Source organism: Pseudophryne corroboree, chromosome 1 (genome assembly GCF_028390025.1).
Source record: "Pseudophryne corroboree isolate aPseCor3 chromosome 1, aPseCor3.hap2, whole genome shotgun sequence".
In the NCBI taxonomy this organism is placed as follows: Eukaryota; Metazoa; Chordata; class Amphibia; order Anura; family Myobatrachidae; genus Pseudophryne; species Pseudophryne corroboree.
The window spans coordinates 260,476,958-260,493,851 of record NC_086444.1 but is presented as its reverse complement, the minus strand read 5'-3'; positions in this window follow the sequence as shown (position 1 = coordinate 260,493,851).

Sequence of the window (16,894 nt, the reverse complement as noted above, 5' to 3'; positions counted from 1 at the left end):
AGCCTGGGCGGTAAGAAACGTGGTTCCGGTATCCACCGTTAATTCAGAGGCAACTAGAGACTTGATTGAGGTACTGTGTCCCCGGTACCAAATACCATCTAGGTTCCATTTCTCTAGGCAGGCGATACCGAAAATGTACACAGACCTCAGAAAAAGAGTCACTAGTGTCCTAAAAAATGCAGTTGTACCCAATGTCCACTTAACCACGGACATGTGGACAAGTGGAGCAGGGCAGACTCAGGACTATATGACTGTGACAGCCCACTGGGTAGATGTATTGCCTCCCGCAGCAAGAACAGCAGCGGCGGCACCAGTAGCAGCATCTCGCAAAGGCCAACTCATTCCTAGGCAGGCTACGCTTTGTATCACCGCTTTCCAGAAGAGGCACACAGCTGACAACCTCTTACGGAAACTGAGGAACATCATCGCAGAATGGCTTACCCCAATTGGACTCTCCTGGGGATTTGTGACATCAGACAACGCCACCAATATTGTGCGTGCATTACATCTGGGCAAATTCCAGCACGTCCCATGTTTTGCACATACATTGAATTTGGTGGTGCAGAATTATTTAAAAAATGACAGGGGCGTGCAAGAGATGCTGTCGGTGGCCCGAAGAATTGCGGGCCACTTTCGGCATTCAGCCACCGCGTGCCGAAGACTGGAGCACCACCAAACATTCCTGAACCTGCCCTGCCATCATCTGAAGCAAGAGGTGGTAACGAGGTGGAATTCAACCCTCTATATGCTTCAGAGGATGGAGGAGCAGCAAAAGGCCATTCAAGCCTATACATCTGCCCACGATATAGGCAAAGGAGGGGGAATGCACCTGACTCAAGCGCAGTGGAGAATGATTTCAACGTTGTGCAAGGTTCTGCAACCCTTTGAACTTGCCACATGTGAAGTCAGTTCAGACACTGCCAGCCTCAGTCAGGTCATTCCCCTCATCAGGCTTTTGCAGAAGAAGCTGGAGACATTGAAGGAGGAGCTAAAACAGAGCGATTCCGCTAGGCATGTGGGACTTGTGGATGGAGCCCTTAATTCACTTAACCAGGATTCACGGGTGGTCAATCTGTTGAAATCAGAGCACTACATTTTGGCCACCGTGCTCGATCCTAGATTTAAAACCTACGTTGGATCTCTCTTTCCGGCAGACACAAGTCTGCAGAGGTTTAAAGACCGGCTGGTGAGAAAATTGTCAAGTCAAGCGGAACGTGACCCGTCAACATCTCCTCCTTCACATTCTCTCGCAACTGGGTGTGTGAGGAAAAGGCTAAGAATTCCGAGCCCACCCGCTGGCGGTGATGCAGGGCAGTCTGGAGCGAATGCTGACATCTGGTTCGGACTGAAGTACCTGCCAACGATTACTGACATGCATATGATTCTCTCACCATTGAAAGAATGGTGGAGGATTATATGAGTGACCGCATCCAAGTACGCACGTCAGACAGTCCGTACGTATACTGGCAGGAAAAAGAGGCAATTTGGAGGCCCTTGCACAAACTTGCTTTATTCTACCTAAGTTGCCCTCCCTCCAGTGTGTACTCTGAAAGAGTGTTTAGTGCAGCCGCTCACCTTGTCAGCAATCGGCGTACGAGGTTACTTCCAGAAAATGTGGAGAAGATGATGTTCATCAAAATGAATTATAATCAATTCCTCCGTGGAGACATTCACCAGCAATTGCCTCCAGAAAGTACACAGGGACCTGAGATGGTGGATTCCAGTGGGGACGAATTAATAATCTGTGAGGAGGGGGATGTACACAGTGAAAGGGGTGAGGAATCGGACGATGAGGAGGAAGTGGACATCTTGCCTCTGTAGAGCCAGTTTGTGCAAGGAGAGATTGATTGCTTCTTTTTTGGTGGGGGCCCAAACCAACCAGTCATTTCAGTCACAGTCGTGTGGCAGACATTGTCACTGAAATTATGGGTTTGTTAAAGTGTGCATGTCCTGTTTATACAACATAAGGGTGGATAGGAGGGCCCAAGGACAATTCCATCTTGCACCACTTTTTTCTTTCATTTTTCTTTGCATCATGTGCTGTTTGGGGACTATTTTTTTAATCTGCCATCCTGTCTGACACTGCAGTGCCACTCCTAGATGGGCCAGGTGTTTGTGTCGGCCACTAGGGTCGCTTAGCTTAGCCATCCAACGACCTCGGTGCAAATTTTAGGACTAAAAATAATATTGTGAGGTGTTCAGAATAGACTGAAAATGAGTGGTAATTATGGTTATTGAGGTTAATAATACTATGGGATCAAAATGACCCCCAAATTCTATGATTTAAGCTATTTTTGAGGGTTTTTTGTAAAAAAAACACCAGAATCCAAAACACACCCGAATCCGACAAAAAATTTTCAGGGAGGTTTTGCCAAAACGCGTCCGAATTCAAAACACGGCCGCGGAACCGAATCCAAAACCAAAACACAAAACCCGAAAAATGTCCGGTGCACATCACTATTTAAAATATGGTAAATAGAAAAATTGTCGTGACTCCGCACCAGTCAGCATAGAAGTTACATCATAACTGTTTAAAATATGGTAAATAGAACAATGGCAGTGGCGTGCGGTGATGTCAGTGGCTGGGGAGGCACAAGCAGCTAACATCCCCCCCCCCCCATAGAGGGAAAAAAAGCGTAGCCCCCCCCCCCTTTATTTGTAAAACCAGCACCAGGCAGAACCAGCCAGGGGGGGGTAATGCCATAGCAGGGGAGACACTCAGTATGGGGTCCCCCTGCCATAGCATTACTACCCCCCCAAGCTAGTCAGCCCAGGGCTGGAATTCCTCGGAAGTGGGGACCCCAAAAAATAAACATGGGGTCCCCCTCCCGAGCAATAACCAGCACTGGGCTGATAGCCCGGTGCTATGCCCTGCACCCCTGGTGGCGGTGGGTGCGGGGTTCATTGTTAAAATTGTTCTTTACAGGTGGCCTACAGATCCCAGCAAGCCTGCCCCAGCATGCTGGCACTTGGAGAACCACAAGTGCCAGCATGGCCGGACATAATGGGCCCGCTGGCACCTGTAGTCCACCTGTAAAGAATAGTAATATTGTTCTTTACAGGTGGCCTACAGGTACCAGCAAGCCTGCCCCAGCATGCTGGCACTTGGAGAACCACATGTGCCAGCATGCCCGGACATAAATGGCCTGCTGGCACCTGTTGCCCACCTGTAAAGAAAATATTAAAATAAAAACACCACACAGTCTTAAAAAATAAGTTTTATTGCACAGGGTCTTCACCTGGGGGCGGCGGCCTTTAAGCTCTTTTGCATGGCCGCCGCTTCCCCAGGGCTTCAGGCGTCTTCACCTGGGGGGGCGCCACCTCCCCAGGGCTTCCAGCGTCTTCCTCTGAAGTCTTCACCTGGGAGGCGGCGGCCTTGAAGCTCTTTTGCATGGCTGCCGCCTTCCCCAGGGCTTCCAGCGTCTTCACCTGGTGGGCGGCGGCTGCTAAGCTCTTTTGCATAGCCGCCGCCCATCCAGGACTTCCGGCGTCTTCAACCTTCAGGAGCTCTTCTCCGCTCCTCCTCCGCCGTCGGACTGACAGCCGCTCCCTCGCGCTGACTTATATAAGTCAGCCAGAAGGGGCGGAGCGATGACCGTGATTGGCTCGCGGCGGCCATCTTCAATTTCAAAAATGATGCTGAGGCGCCATTTTTTAAATGGGTTACCGCTCCGCTGCTCAAACTCTGCACCGCCGCCCGCACTCACGCCGCCCGCACCGCCGCAACCACGCCGCCCGCACCCCCGCCGCCCGCACCGCCGCCGCCCGCACCCACGCCGCCAGCACCCAGGCCGACGCCCGCACCTCCGCCGCGCCCACAACAGTGATTGACAGCGGATCCAGTGACGGATCCGCTGGCCAATCACTATGGCCTGACTGACAGGGGACGTGCTTTCATAGATTGAAAGCACGTCCCTGTGTGAAAGCGGCACCACTAATGGTGCCGCTTTCCCATGATTTTTCAATGGGCTTTTAATGCCCATTGTTAGGCCCCGCCCGCGCCCGCCCCCCGCTCCCATACTTTTCCCTGTCTGACAGGGAGGCACCACGATCGGTGCCTCCCAAACACTTTACACAGGACTGGGATGATTAGGATAATATAAAGCAAATATTTATGACACAGAATATGTGTCATAAGTATCTTCTTTATATTATTTTAATCAGTAATGACAGGGGAGGCACTGCCTCCCCTGACTGCACGTCCCTGAACAATGGGCGTGACTCTGCACCAGTCAGCATAGAAGTCACAACATAACTAATATCTAAACCATCTTGCTTCCACCCATAGATAAGGATGAGAGCTATGACGTACTCATGCTTTGTACTGTTGCAATGTATGTACTATTTATTTTATCTATGAACAGGTATATCAGAGCAATTATTGAGAGTTTATAGGAACTTTCTTTTCCAGCGAATCAGTGGTTTTTAACTCAGGAACTGTGCTCTTTTGAGTATCACCTTACGCCCAACTCTCGGCATCACTGGGCATAACTCCCCCAAATACCCACATTTTAAAATATTCTTGAATAAGCATTGTATAGTATTTTCAGTTTTATCATCATTTAGGAAAAAATAATGGAGTTTTGGACCTCAATAACTTCTCACGAACACAGGTGAGCTTTAATAAGTCCAATCTGGGGCCATTATTAGGGCACCAACATTTCCGCTATCCCTGCCACATATATATTTATACTGATATTCATCAGCTTATCTTAACCTTTTTCTTTAGGGGACTATATTTAAATAAAAGGTATATTTTATATCCCTATAACATTACAGACTCATACAAGTTTATTATGTCTTTTTGTCTCAAGAGTACGCCAAACAAAAAAGTCTTCTCTCTTCTGTTCGTATGTACTTAAAGTTTAAAATATGCAGTTTTGGCTTTAGAATATATTAGTGCATGCTGCATAAAAATGAAACAAGACCAATATACAAATGAACGTTATACGATGAACAGAATATATAGATGGGAAGAACATTTTATGATTTTATTTTATTTGTGGGAGGATTCAAGTAAGTGACCAAACTATCAGTCAAATAAATCCATTTTATTTCTCATTTATACCATATTCAAGTATTTTGGTTTAAATTAGTGATGTGCACCGGAAATTTATCGGGTTTTGTGTTTTGGTTTTGGATTCGGTTCCGAGGCCGTGTTTTGGATTTGGACGCGTTTTGGCAAAACCTCCCTGAAATTTTTTTGTCGGATTCGGGTGTGTTTTGGATTTGGTTGGTTTTTTACATAAAAACCCTCAAAAACAGCTTAAATCATAGAATTTGGGGGTCATTTTGATCCCATAGTATTATTAACCTCAATAACCATAATTTCCACTCATTTTCAGTCTATTCTGAACACCTCACACCTCACAATATTATTTTTAGTCCTAAAATTTGCACCGAGGTCGCTGGATGACTAAGCTAAGCGACCCAAGTGGCCGACACAAACACCTGGCCCATCTAGGAGTGGCACTGCAGTGTCAGACAGGATGGCACTTCAAAAAAATAGTCCCCAAACAGCACATGATGCAAAGAAAAAAAGAGGCGCAATGAGGTCTCTGTGTGACTAAGCTAAGCAACCCAAGTGGCCGACACAAACACCTGGCCCATCTAGGAGTGGCATTGCAGTGTCAGACAGGATGGCAGATTTAAAAAATAGTCCCCAAACAGCACATGATGCAAAGAAAAAAAGAGGTGCACCAAGGTCGCTGGATGGCTAAGCTAAGCGACCCAAGTGGCCGACACAAACACCTGGCCCATCTAGGAGTGGCACTGCAGTGTCAGACAGGATGGCAGATTTAAAAAATAATCCCCAAACAGCACACGATGCAAAGAAAAAAAGAGGTGCACCAAGGTCGCTGGATGGCTAAGCTAAGTGACCCAAGTGGCCGACACAAACACCTGGCCCCATAGACGGATTAATGGGGGGTCACAGAGGGTGAGTACCCTGGGCCCTCCTCCTTAAAGGGGCCCCCCAGCTGCAGCTGCTTAGATCCATTTGCCCCTGCTGCCTGCACAGCCTAAACAGTCACGGCCACGCTGCACGATGGGTTACACTGACAGCTAGCTACAGTAGTAGCATCTGTCTGGATTGATGGACCACGCCTCTTCCCAGCAAGGAGAGGGGGACCCGGACTCGGACTCCGCAGCGACCTGGACAGGAGACTGTCAAGCAAGCAAGGTAGTCGAGAGGTGAACGCCCACCCCACACAGTAGTGAGTTCATTGTTACAATCTGCAGCAGTGCAGAAAATTACATCCCACCCCCCCATTGGCAATATAACTCACAGTGGACTTAAACCCATACTACAGTAACCCCATACCCCCTTAGAAGCAATAAAAAAAACAAAAAAAAAACAATAACACCACTTTCTGTGTGCACATACCCCACCCTGCAACCAATGTATTTTTTTTAAATTTATTATTACTTTAACTGTACATTATTCCTCCCCCACCCCCAGTTATTGAACCCCCCCCTGGAAGTCACCCCCTCTCTACCCCCATAGGCATACGTGACCCTTCCACACATGCAGGGCCCCCCTATTTTAAGCTCCCCGTGCCTCCCAAAGCCTTAATCTGGCCCTGCCTGGCCCATCTAGGAGTGGCACTGCAGTGTCAGACAGGATGCCAGATCAAAAAAATAGTCCCCAAACAGCACATGATGCAAAGAAAAATGAAAGAAAAAAAGAGGTGCAAGATGGAATTGTCCTTGGGCCCTCCCACCCACCCTTATGTTGTATAAACAGGACATGCACACTTTAACAAACCCATCATTTCAGAGACGGGGTCTGCCACACGACTGTGACTGAAATGACTGGTTGGTTTGGGCCTCCACCAAAAAAGAAGCAATCAATCTCTCCTTGCACAAACTGGCTCTACAGAGGCAAGATGTCCACCTCCTCCTCATCGTCCGATTCCTCGCCCCTTTCACTGTGTATATCCCCCTCCTCACAGATAATTCGTCCCCACTGGAATCAACCATCTCAGGTCCCTGTGTACTTTCTGGAGGCAATTGCAGGTGAATGTCTCCACAGAGGAATTGATTATAATTCATTTTGATGAACATCATCTTCTCCACATTTTCTGGAAGTAACCTCGTACGCCGGATTGCTGACAAGGTGAGCGGCTGCACTAAACATTCTTTCGGAGTACACACTGGAGGGGGGGCAACTTAGGTAAAATAAAGCCAGTTTGTGCAAGGGCCTCCAAATTGCCTCTTTTTCCTGCAAGTATACGTACGGACTGTCTGACGTGCCTACTTGGATGCAGTCACTCATATAATCCTCCACCATTCTTTCAATGGTGACAGAATCATATGCAGTGACAGTAGACGACATGTCAGTAATCGTTGGCAGGTCCTTCAGTCCGAACCAGATGTCAGCACTCGCTCCAGACTGCCCTGCATCACCGCCAGCGGGTCGGCTCGGAATTCTTAGCCTTTTCCTCGCACCCCCAGTTGCGGGAGAATGTGAAGGAGGAGCTGTTGACGGGTCACGTTCCGCTTGACTTGACAATTTTCTCACCAGCAGTTCTTTGAACCTCCTCAGACTTGTGTCTGCCGGAAAGAGAGATACAACGTAGGTTTTAAATTTAGGATCGATCTCGGTGGCCAAAATGTAGTGCTCTGATTTCAACAGATTGACCACCCGTGAATCCTGGTTAAGCGAATTAAGGGCTCCATCCACAAGTCCCGCATGCCTAGCGGAATCGCTCTGTTTTAGCTCCTCCTTCAATGTCTCCAGCTTTTTCTGCAAAAGCCTGATAAGGGGAATGACCTGACTCAGGCTGGCAGTGTCTGAACTGACTTCACATGTGGCAAGTTCAAAGGGTTGCAGAACCTTGCACAACGTTGAAATCATTCTCCACTGCGCTTGAGTCAGGTGCATTCCCCCTCCTTTGCCTATATCGTAGGCAGATGTATAGGCTTGAATGGCCTTTTGCTGCTCCTCCATCCTCTGAAGCATATAGAGGGTTGAATTCCACCTCGTTACCACCTCTTGCTTCAGATGATGGCAGGGCAGGTTCAGGACTGTTTGCTGGTGCTCCAGTCTTTGGCACGCGGTGGCTGAATGCCGAAAGTGGCCCGCAATTCTTCGGGCCACCGACAGCATCTCTTGCACGCCCCTGTCGTTTTATAAATAATTCTGCACCACCAAATTCAATGTATGTGCAAAACATGGGACGTGCTGGAATTTGCCCAGATATAATGCACGCACAATATTGGTGGCATTGTCCGATGTCACAAATCCCCAGGAGAGTCCAATTGGGGTAAGCCATTCTGCGATGATGTTCCTCAGTTTCCGTAAGAGGTTGTCAGCTGTGTGCCTCTTCTGGAAAGCGGTGATACAAAGCGTAGCCTGCCTAGGAACGAGTTGGCGTTTGCGAGATGCTGCTACTGGTGCCGCCGCTGCTGTTCTTGCTGCGGGAGGCAATACATCTACCCAGTGTGCTGTCACAGTCATATAGTCCTGAGTCTGCCCTGCTCCAATTGTCCACATGTCCGTGGTTAAGTGGACATTGGGTACAACTGCATGTTTTAGGACACTGGTGACTCTTTTTCTGAGGTCTGTGTACATTTTCGGTATCGCCTGCCTAGAGAAATGGAACCTAGATGGTATTTAGTACCGGGGACACAGTACCTCAATTAAGTCTCTAGTTCCCTGTGAATTAACGGTGGATACCGGAAACACGTTTCTCACCATCCACGCTGCCAAGGCCTGAGTTATCCGCTTTGCCGCAGGATGACTGCTGTGATATTTCATCTTCCTCGCAAAGGACTGTTGGACAGTCAATTGCTTACTGGAGGTAGTACAAGTGGTCTTCCGACTTCCCCTCTGGGATGACGATCGACTCCCAGCAGCAACAACAGTAGCGCCAGCAGCAGTGGCGTTACACTCAAGGATGCATCGGAGGAATCCCAGACAGGAGAGGACTCGTCAGACTTGATAGTGACATGGCCTGCAGTACTATTGGCTTTCCTGTGTAAGGAGGAAATTGACACTGAGGGAGTTGGTGGTGTGGTTTGCAGGAGCTTGGTTACAAGAGGAAGGGATTTAGTGGTCAGTGGACTGCTTCCGCTGTCATCCAAAGTTTTTGAACTTGTCACTGACTACTGATGAATGCGGTCCAGGTGACGTATAAGGGAGGATGTTCCTAGGTGGTTAACGTCCTTACCCCTACTTATTACAGCTTGACAAAGGCAACACACGGCTTGACACCAGTTGTCTGCATTTCTGTTGAAATAATTCCACACCGAAGAGGTGATTTTTTTTGAATTTTGACCAGGCATGTCAATGGCCATATTCGTCCCACGGACAACAGGTGTCTCCCCGGGTGCCTGACTTAAACAAACCACCTCACCATCAGAATCCTCCTTGTAAATTTCCTCCCTAGCGCCAGCAACACCCATATCCTCATCCTGGTGTATTTCAACAGTGACATCTTCAATTTGACTATCAGGAACTGGACTGCGGGTGCTCCTTCCAGCACTTGCAGGGGGCGTGCAAATGGTGGAAGGCGCAACCTCTTCCCGTCCAGTGTTGGCAAGGTCAGGCATCGCAACCGACACAATTGGACTCTCCTTGGGGATTTGTGATTTAGAAGAACGCACAGTTCTTTGCTGTGCTTTTGCCATCTTATCTCTTTTAAGTTTTCTAGCAGGGGGATGAGTGCTTCCATCCTCAGGTGAAGGTGAACCACTAGCCTTGAACATAGGCCAGGGCCTCAGCCATTACTTGCCACTCCGTGTCGTAAATGGCACATTGGCAAGTTTACGCTTCTCCTCAGACGATTTTGATTTAGATTTTTGGGTCATTTTACTGAGCTTGATTTTTTTTTATTTTACATGCTCTCTACTATGACATTGGGCATCGGCCTTGGCAGACGACGTTGATGGCATTTCATCGTCTCGGCCATGACTAGTGGCAGCAGCTTCAGCACGAGGTGGAAGTGGATCTTGATTTTTCCCTATTTTACCCTCCACCTTTTTGTTCTCCATTTTTTAATGTGTGGAATTATATGCCAGTAATATATCAATAGCAATGGCCTACTACTATATATACTGCGCACAACTGAAATGCACCACAGGTATGGATGGATAGTATACTTAACGACACAGAGGTAGGTAGAGCAGTGGCCTACTGTACCGTACTGCTATATAGTATATACTGGTGGTCAGCAAACTGTGCAAAACTGAAATGCACCACAGGTATGGATGGATAGTATACTTGACGACACAGAGGTAGGTAGAGCAGTGGCCTACTGTACCGTACTGCTATATAGTATATACTGGTGGTCAGCAAACTGTGAAAAACTGAAATGCACCACAGGTATGGATGGATAGTATACTTGACGACACAGAGGTAGGTAGAGCAGTGGCCTACTGTACCGTACTGCTATATATTATATACTGGTGGTCAGCAAACTGTGCAAAACTGAAATGCACCACAGGAATGGATGGATAGTATACTTGACGACACAGAGGTAGGTAGAGCAGTGGCCTTCTGTACTGTACTGTTATATAATACATACTGGTGGTCAGCTAACTGTGCAAAATTGAAATGCACCACAGGTATGGATGGATAGTATACTTGACGACACAGAGGTAAGTAGAGCAGTGGCCTTCTGTACCGTACTGCTATATAGTATATACTGGTGGTCAGCAAACTGTGCAAAACTGAAATGCACCACAGGTATGGATGGATAGTATACTTGACGACACAGAGGTAGGTAGAGCGGTGGCCTTCTGTACCATACTGCTATATAGTATATACTGGTGGCCAGCTAACTGTGCAAAACTGAAATGCACCACAGGCATGGATGGATAGTATACTTGATGTCACAGAGGTAGGTAGAGCAGTGGCCTTCTGTACCGTAATGCTATATAGTATATACTGGTGGTCAGCAAACTGTGCAAAACTGAAATGCACCACAGGTATGGATGGATAGTATACTTGACGACACAGAGGTAGGTAGAGCAGTGGACTACTGTACCGTACTGCTATATATATGTAGTTATACTGGTGGTCAGCAAAATGCTGTACTGTCCTCCTACTATATACTACAATGCAGCTCAGATATGGAGCGTTTTTCAGGCAGAGAACGTATAATACTGGTGGTCACTAGTCACTGGTCAGCAAAACTCTGCACTGTCCTCCTACTATATAATACTGCTGGTCCCCAGTCCCCACAATAAAGCAATTAGCACACGGAGCACAGATATTTGCAGCACACTGAGCACAGTCAGATATGGAGCGTTTTTCAGGCAGAGAACGTAGATATTTGCACTTGCAGCACAGATATTTGCAGCACACTGAGCACAGATATTTGCAGCACAATTTGCAGCCCACTGAACATAGAAACTGAGAGGACGCCAGCCACATCCTCTCACGATCATCTCCAATGCACGAGTGAAAAATAGCGGCGACGTGCGGCTCCTTATATAGAATACGAATCTCACGAGAATCCGACTGCGGGATGATGACGTTCGGGCATGCTTGGGTTAACCGAGCAAGATGGGAGGATCCGAGTTGCTCGGACCCGTGAAAAAAAAGGTGAAGTTCGGGCGGGTACGGATCCTCGGGATCCGATCCCGCTCATCACTAGTTTAAATAGTGTCACACCTGCCAATAGTCATTTTTAAACTGTAGGTACAGATCTATATTATTATTATTATTATCCTTTATTAATATGGCACCACAAGGGTTCCGCTGCGCCCAATTACAGAGTACGTAAACAAATAATCAAACAGGAAAACAGCAACTTACAGGGTAAATAAACATAGTTACATCAGCAGATGACACTGGAATAAGTATCAGGTGGCAGAAGACTGATGGATTTGGTGCAGTTGAAGATTATTAAAGTAAGAAAGGATAAGCACATGAGGGAAGAGGGCCCTGCTCTTGAGAGCTTGCATTCTAAAGGGGAGGGGTAGACAGACAGGGGTGACACAGATGGGGTACATAGAGAGCGTAGAACAGAGGGTTAGGATGAGATTTGCCTGGGTTTGGTGAAGAAGTGGGTCTTGAGAGCCCGTTTGAAGTTTTGTAGAGAGGTGGAGAGTCTGAGGGGGGAGAGGTAGGGAATTCCAGAGAAGTGGTGCAGCACATGAAAAATCTTGGAGGTAGGAGTGGAAGGAAGTAATCCGTAGGCAGGAGAGTTGGCGTGCATTAGCAGAGCGAAGAGAACGGGTGGGAGTGTAAAGGGAGATAAGGTCAGAGATGTAGATGGGAGAGGAGTGGGTGAGGGCTTTGTAAGCGAGTGTGAGAAGCTTGAAAAGGATACTGAAAGGGAAGGGGAGCCAGTGAAGGTCTAGTAAGAGAGGAGAGGTGGACGTAGTGCGTTTGGTGAGGAAGATGAGCCGGGCAGCAGCATTGAGGATAGATTGGAGTGGAGAGAGGTATCTGTCAGGAATGCCAATCAGGAGCAGATTACAGTAGTCCAGTCTGGAAATGACCAGTGGGTGGATAAGAGTCTTAGTAGCATCCTGGGTCAGAAAGGGTCTGATGCTGGAAATATTTTTTAGATGAAAATGGCAGGTTTGTGAGAGGTGCTGAATGTGTGATTTGAAGGAGAGGGAGGAGTCAAGGATTACTCCAAGACAGCGCACTTGGGGGCTAGAGGAGATAGTAGTGCCATCAATAGATAATGAGATTGTAGGAGGTGAGGTTATGCGGGAGGGAAGATGATCAGCTCGGTCTTAGACATGTTAAGTTTAAGAAAGCGCTGGGACATACAGGAATAGGTAGCAGAGAGACAGTTGGAGATATAAGTGAGGAGAACAGGGGAGAGGTCTGGAGAGGAAAGATAGATTTGGGTGTCATCAGCATAGAGATGATATTGGAAACCAAAAGAACTAATGAGCTTACTTAGTGAGGACGTATAGAGAGAGAAGAGAAGAGGACCAAGGACAAAACCTTGGGGTACTCCTACATTTAGTGGAAGTGAGGGGGAGGTGGAGTCATGAGAGGAGACAGAGAAAGAACGGTCAGAAAGGTAGGAGGACAGCCAAGAGAGGGCAGTGTCACGCAGACCAATGGAGTGAAGAATTTGCAGTAGGAGAGGATGGTCCACTGTGTCAAAAGCAGCAGAGAGATCAAGTAGAATAAGTATAGAGTAGTGTCCCTTAGATTTAGCAGCATGGAGGTCATTGCATACTTTTGTAAGGGCAGTTTCAGTGGAGTGGAGAGGACGGAAGCCAGACTGGAATGGGTCAAGCAGTGAGTGTGAGGAAAGAAAGGAAGTAAGGCGGTTGTAGACAATACGCTCAAGGAGTTTGGAGGCAAAAGGGAGGAGAGAGATGGGTCGGTAGTTGGAGAGAGTGTTTGGATCAAGGGTAGGTTTTTTTAGAATAGGAGAGATGAGTGCATGCTTGAAGGCAGAGGGGACAGTGCCTGATGAGAGGGATAGATTGAGAAGGTGGGAAAGATGGGAACAAGCAGAAGGAGAGAGGTAGCGGAGGAGGCGGGAGGGGATAGGGTCAAGTGGTGAGGTGGTGATGGGACAGGAACGAATGAGGGCCATGACTTCCTCTCCAGATGCATGGGAGAAAGATGTCAGAGTAGGTGCGAGGGATGGGAAGGGTTGGTAAGGGATGGGAGAAAGCTGGTTACTGATAGTCTGGTGTGATGTGATGTCCTGGCGTATGGAGTCAATTTTGGATGTGAAGTAAGTTGCAAAGTCAAGAGCAGAGAGTGAGGAAGGGAGACGAGGTGGAGGTGGGCAGAGGACTGAGTTGAGAGTGGCAAAGAGGCGCCGGGGGTTGGAAGACTGGGAGGAGATGATGTTCTTGAAGTATGACTGTTTAGCAAGAGAAAGGGCAGCACTGCAGGATGAGAGCATAAGTTTGAAATGGAGGAAGTCTGCCTTAGAGCGTGATTTCCTCCAGTGTCGCTCAGCAGTACGTGAGCATTTTTGCAGATATCTGGTGCATTTGGTGTGCCAGGGTTGAGGTGTTAATTTGCGAGGGTGAATAGTGATTGGTGGAGCAACAGAGTCAAGAGCAGAAGTAAGGGATGCATTGTATGTGGAAGTGGCTTGTTCAGGGCAGAGAATAGGAGAGAGAAGTGAGTCAAACAGGGAGGAAAGGAATGTGGTGTCAATAGCTTCAGTGTTACGCTTAGTGATGGTAGCCTTTGGAGGTAGAGATGGGGAAGTCGAGAGAGATAGGTTAAAGGAGAGCAGGTGGTGGTCAGAGAGGGGAAATGGGGAGTTGGAAAAATCAGAAATATCACAGCAGTGAGTGAAGACCAGATCCAGTGAGCTCCTATTAACATGGGAGGGTGAGGAGGTCCACTGGGAGAGACCAAGTGAAGAGGTGAGGTTAAGGAGTTTAGAGGCAGGGGATTGTGTGGGGATGTCAATAGGGATGTTGAAATCGCCTAGGATAATGGAGGGAATGTCAGAAGAGAGGAAGTGAGGAAGCCAGGAAGAAAAGTTGTCAATGAATTTGGAAGCAGTGCCAGGGGGGGCGGTAAATGACATCTACTCTAAGATGGACTGGTTGGAAGAGGCGTATGGCATGGACCTCAAATGTAGAGAATGTAAGGGATGGTTCTGGTGGTATGAGTTGGTAGGAGTAACTAGAAGGTAAAAGGACCCCAACACCACCCCCATGGCAACCCCCAGGTCGGGGTGTGTGTGTGTGAATGTGAGGCCCCCAGTAGAGAGAGCAGCAGGAAAAGTAGTGTCAGATGGCGTAATCCAAGTTTCAGTAATGGCTAGTAGGTGTAGGGAGTTGGAAATGAAAAGGTCATGAGTAGGGACCAGTTTCTTACAAACAGATCTGGCATTCCAGAGGGCACAGGTTAGAGGGTATGAGTTTGTGGGAGAGATGTGAATGAGATTATCAGGGTTGCTGTAGCGATGAGGTGAGATTAACTTTGAGGGCAGGGTTGATGAGAGAGTAGTGATGGTATGGGTGCCTGAGCTAGGAGGGGAAACTGCTGGAGGTGGGCAGGGAGGGAGGTCAGTGTGATGTGGATGAGGGTATGGGGAGGTGACAGGGAAGGGAGAGAGGGAGAGAGGGAGCAGGGCTGAGTTGTGGGGTAGCAGGACCATGGGGCAGAGGTAAATGAAAGTGGGGTAACAGGAAAGGAGAGGGAAGGAAACAGAGGGATGGAGGGGAGACAGAGGAGGAGGTGTTGGAGACGGGTGGAAGGATAAAGATACATTATTAGGTAGACACTGGGGTATATTTACTAAGGTCCCGATTTTGACCGAGATGCCGTTTTTTCTTCAAAGTGTCATCTCGGTCATTTACTAAACTCAAATCTCGGCAGTGATGAGGGCATTCGTATTTTTTTTGAAGTCCAACAAAAAAAATACGAATGAATACACCATCGGTCAAAACGCGGCTGTTTAAGTATGAATCTCGGTCATTTACTAAGAAGTGCAAAGCAAAAAAAAAAAAAACACCGCCGTGAAAAAATACAACTCGTAAAAAAGTGCTAAAAAAAACCAGACCTGCTTTTTTGAGCCGTGATTGGATAGGCATGCACGGATCCATGAAATCCGTGCATGTATATCAGTGGGAAGGGGTGGGAAAGTGTTAATTTTTTGAAAAAAAATTGCGTGGGGTCCCCCCTCATAAGCCAAACCAGCCTCGGGCTCTTTGAGCCGATCCTGGTTGCAGAAATATGGGGGAAAAAATGACAGGGGTTCCCCCATATTTAAGCAACCAGCATCGGACTCTGCGCCTGGTCCTGGTTCCAAAAATACGGGGGACAAAAAGCATAGGGGTCCCCCGTATTTTTAAAACCAGCACCGGGCTCCACTAGCTGGACAGATAATGCCACAGCCGGGGGTCACTTTTATACCGTGCCCTGCGGCCGTGGCATCAAATATCCAACTAGTCACCCCTGGCCGGGGTACCCTGGGGGAGTGGGAACCCCTTCAATCAAGGGGTCCCCCCCCCCAGCCACCCAAGGGCCAGGGGTGAAGCCCGAGGCTGTCCCCCCCATCCAATGGGCTGCGGATGGGGGGCTGATAGCCTTTGTTGATAGTTATGAATATTGTTTTTAGTAGCAGTACTACAAGTCCCAGCAAGCCTCCCCCGCAAGCTGGTACTTGGAGAACCACAAGTACCAGCATGCGGTGGAAAAACTTGGCCGCTGGTACCTGTAGTACTACTACTAAAAAAATACCCCAAAAAAGACAATACACACATACCTTGAAAGTAAAGTTTTATTACATCCATCCACACAAACATACATACATACTTACCTTATGTTCACACGCAGGTCGGTCCTCTTGTCCAGTAGAATCCATGGTGTACCTGTTGAAAAAATTATACTCACAAAATCCAGTGTAGATCGGTCCTCTTCAAATCCATTTGTAATCCACGTACTTGAGAAAATAAAAAAACAGAGTTCCGACCACGAACTGAAAGGGGCCCCATGTTTTCACATGGGACCCCTTTCCCCGAATGCCAGAAACCCACTCTGACTTCTGTCTAAGTGGGTTTCTTCAGCCAATCAGGGAGCGCCACGTTGTAGCACCCTCCTGATCGGCTGTGTGCTCCTGTACTGACTGACAGGCGGCACACGGCAGTGTTACAATGTAGCGCCTATGCGCTCCATTGTAACCAATGGTGGGAACTTTGTGGTCAGCGGTGAGGTCACTTTCGGTCAACCGCTGAGCAGAAAGTTCCCACCATTGGTTACAATGGAGCGCATAGGCGCTACATTGTAACACTGCCGTGTGCCGCCTGTCATACAGTACAGGAGCACACAGCCGATCAGGAGGGTGCTACAACGTGGCGCTCCCTAATTGGCTGAAGAAACCCACTTAGACATCAGTCAGAGTGGGTTTCTGGCATTCGGGGAAAGGGGTCCCATGTGAAAACATGGGGCCCCTTTCAGTTCGTGGTCGGGACTCCGTTTTTTTATTTTCTCAAG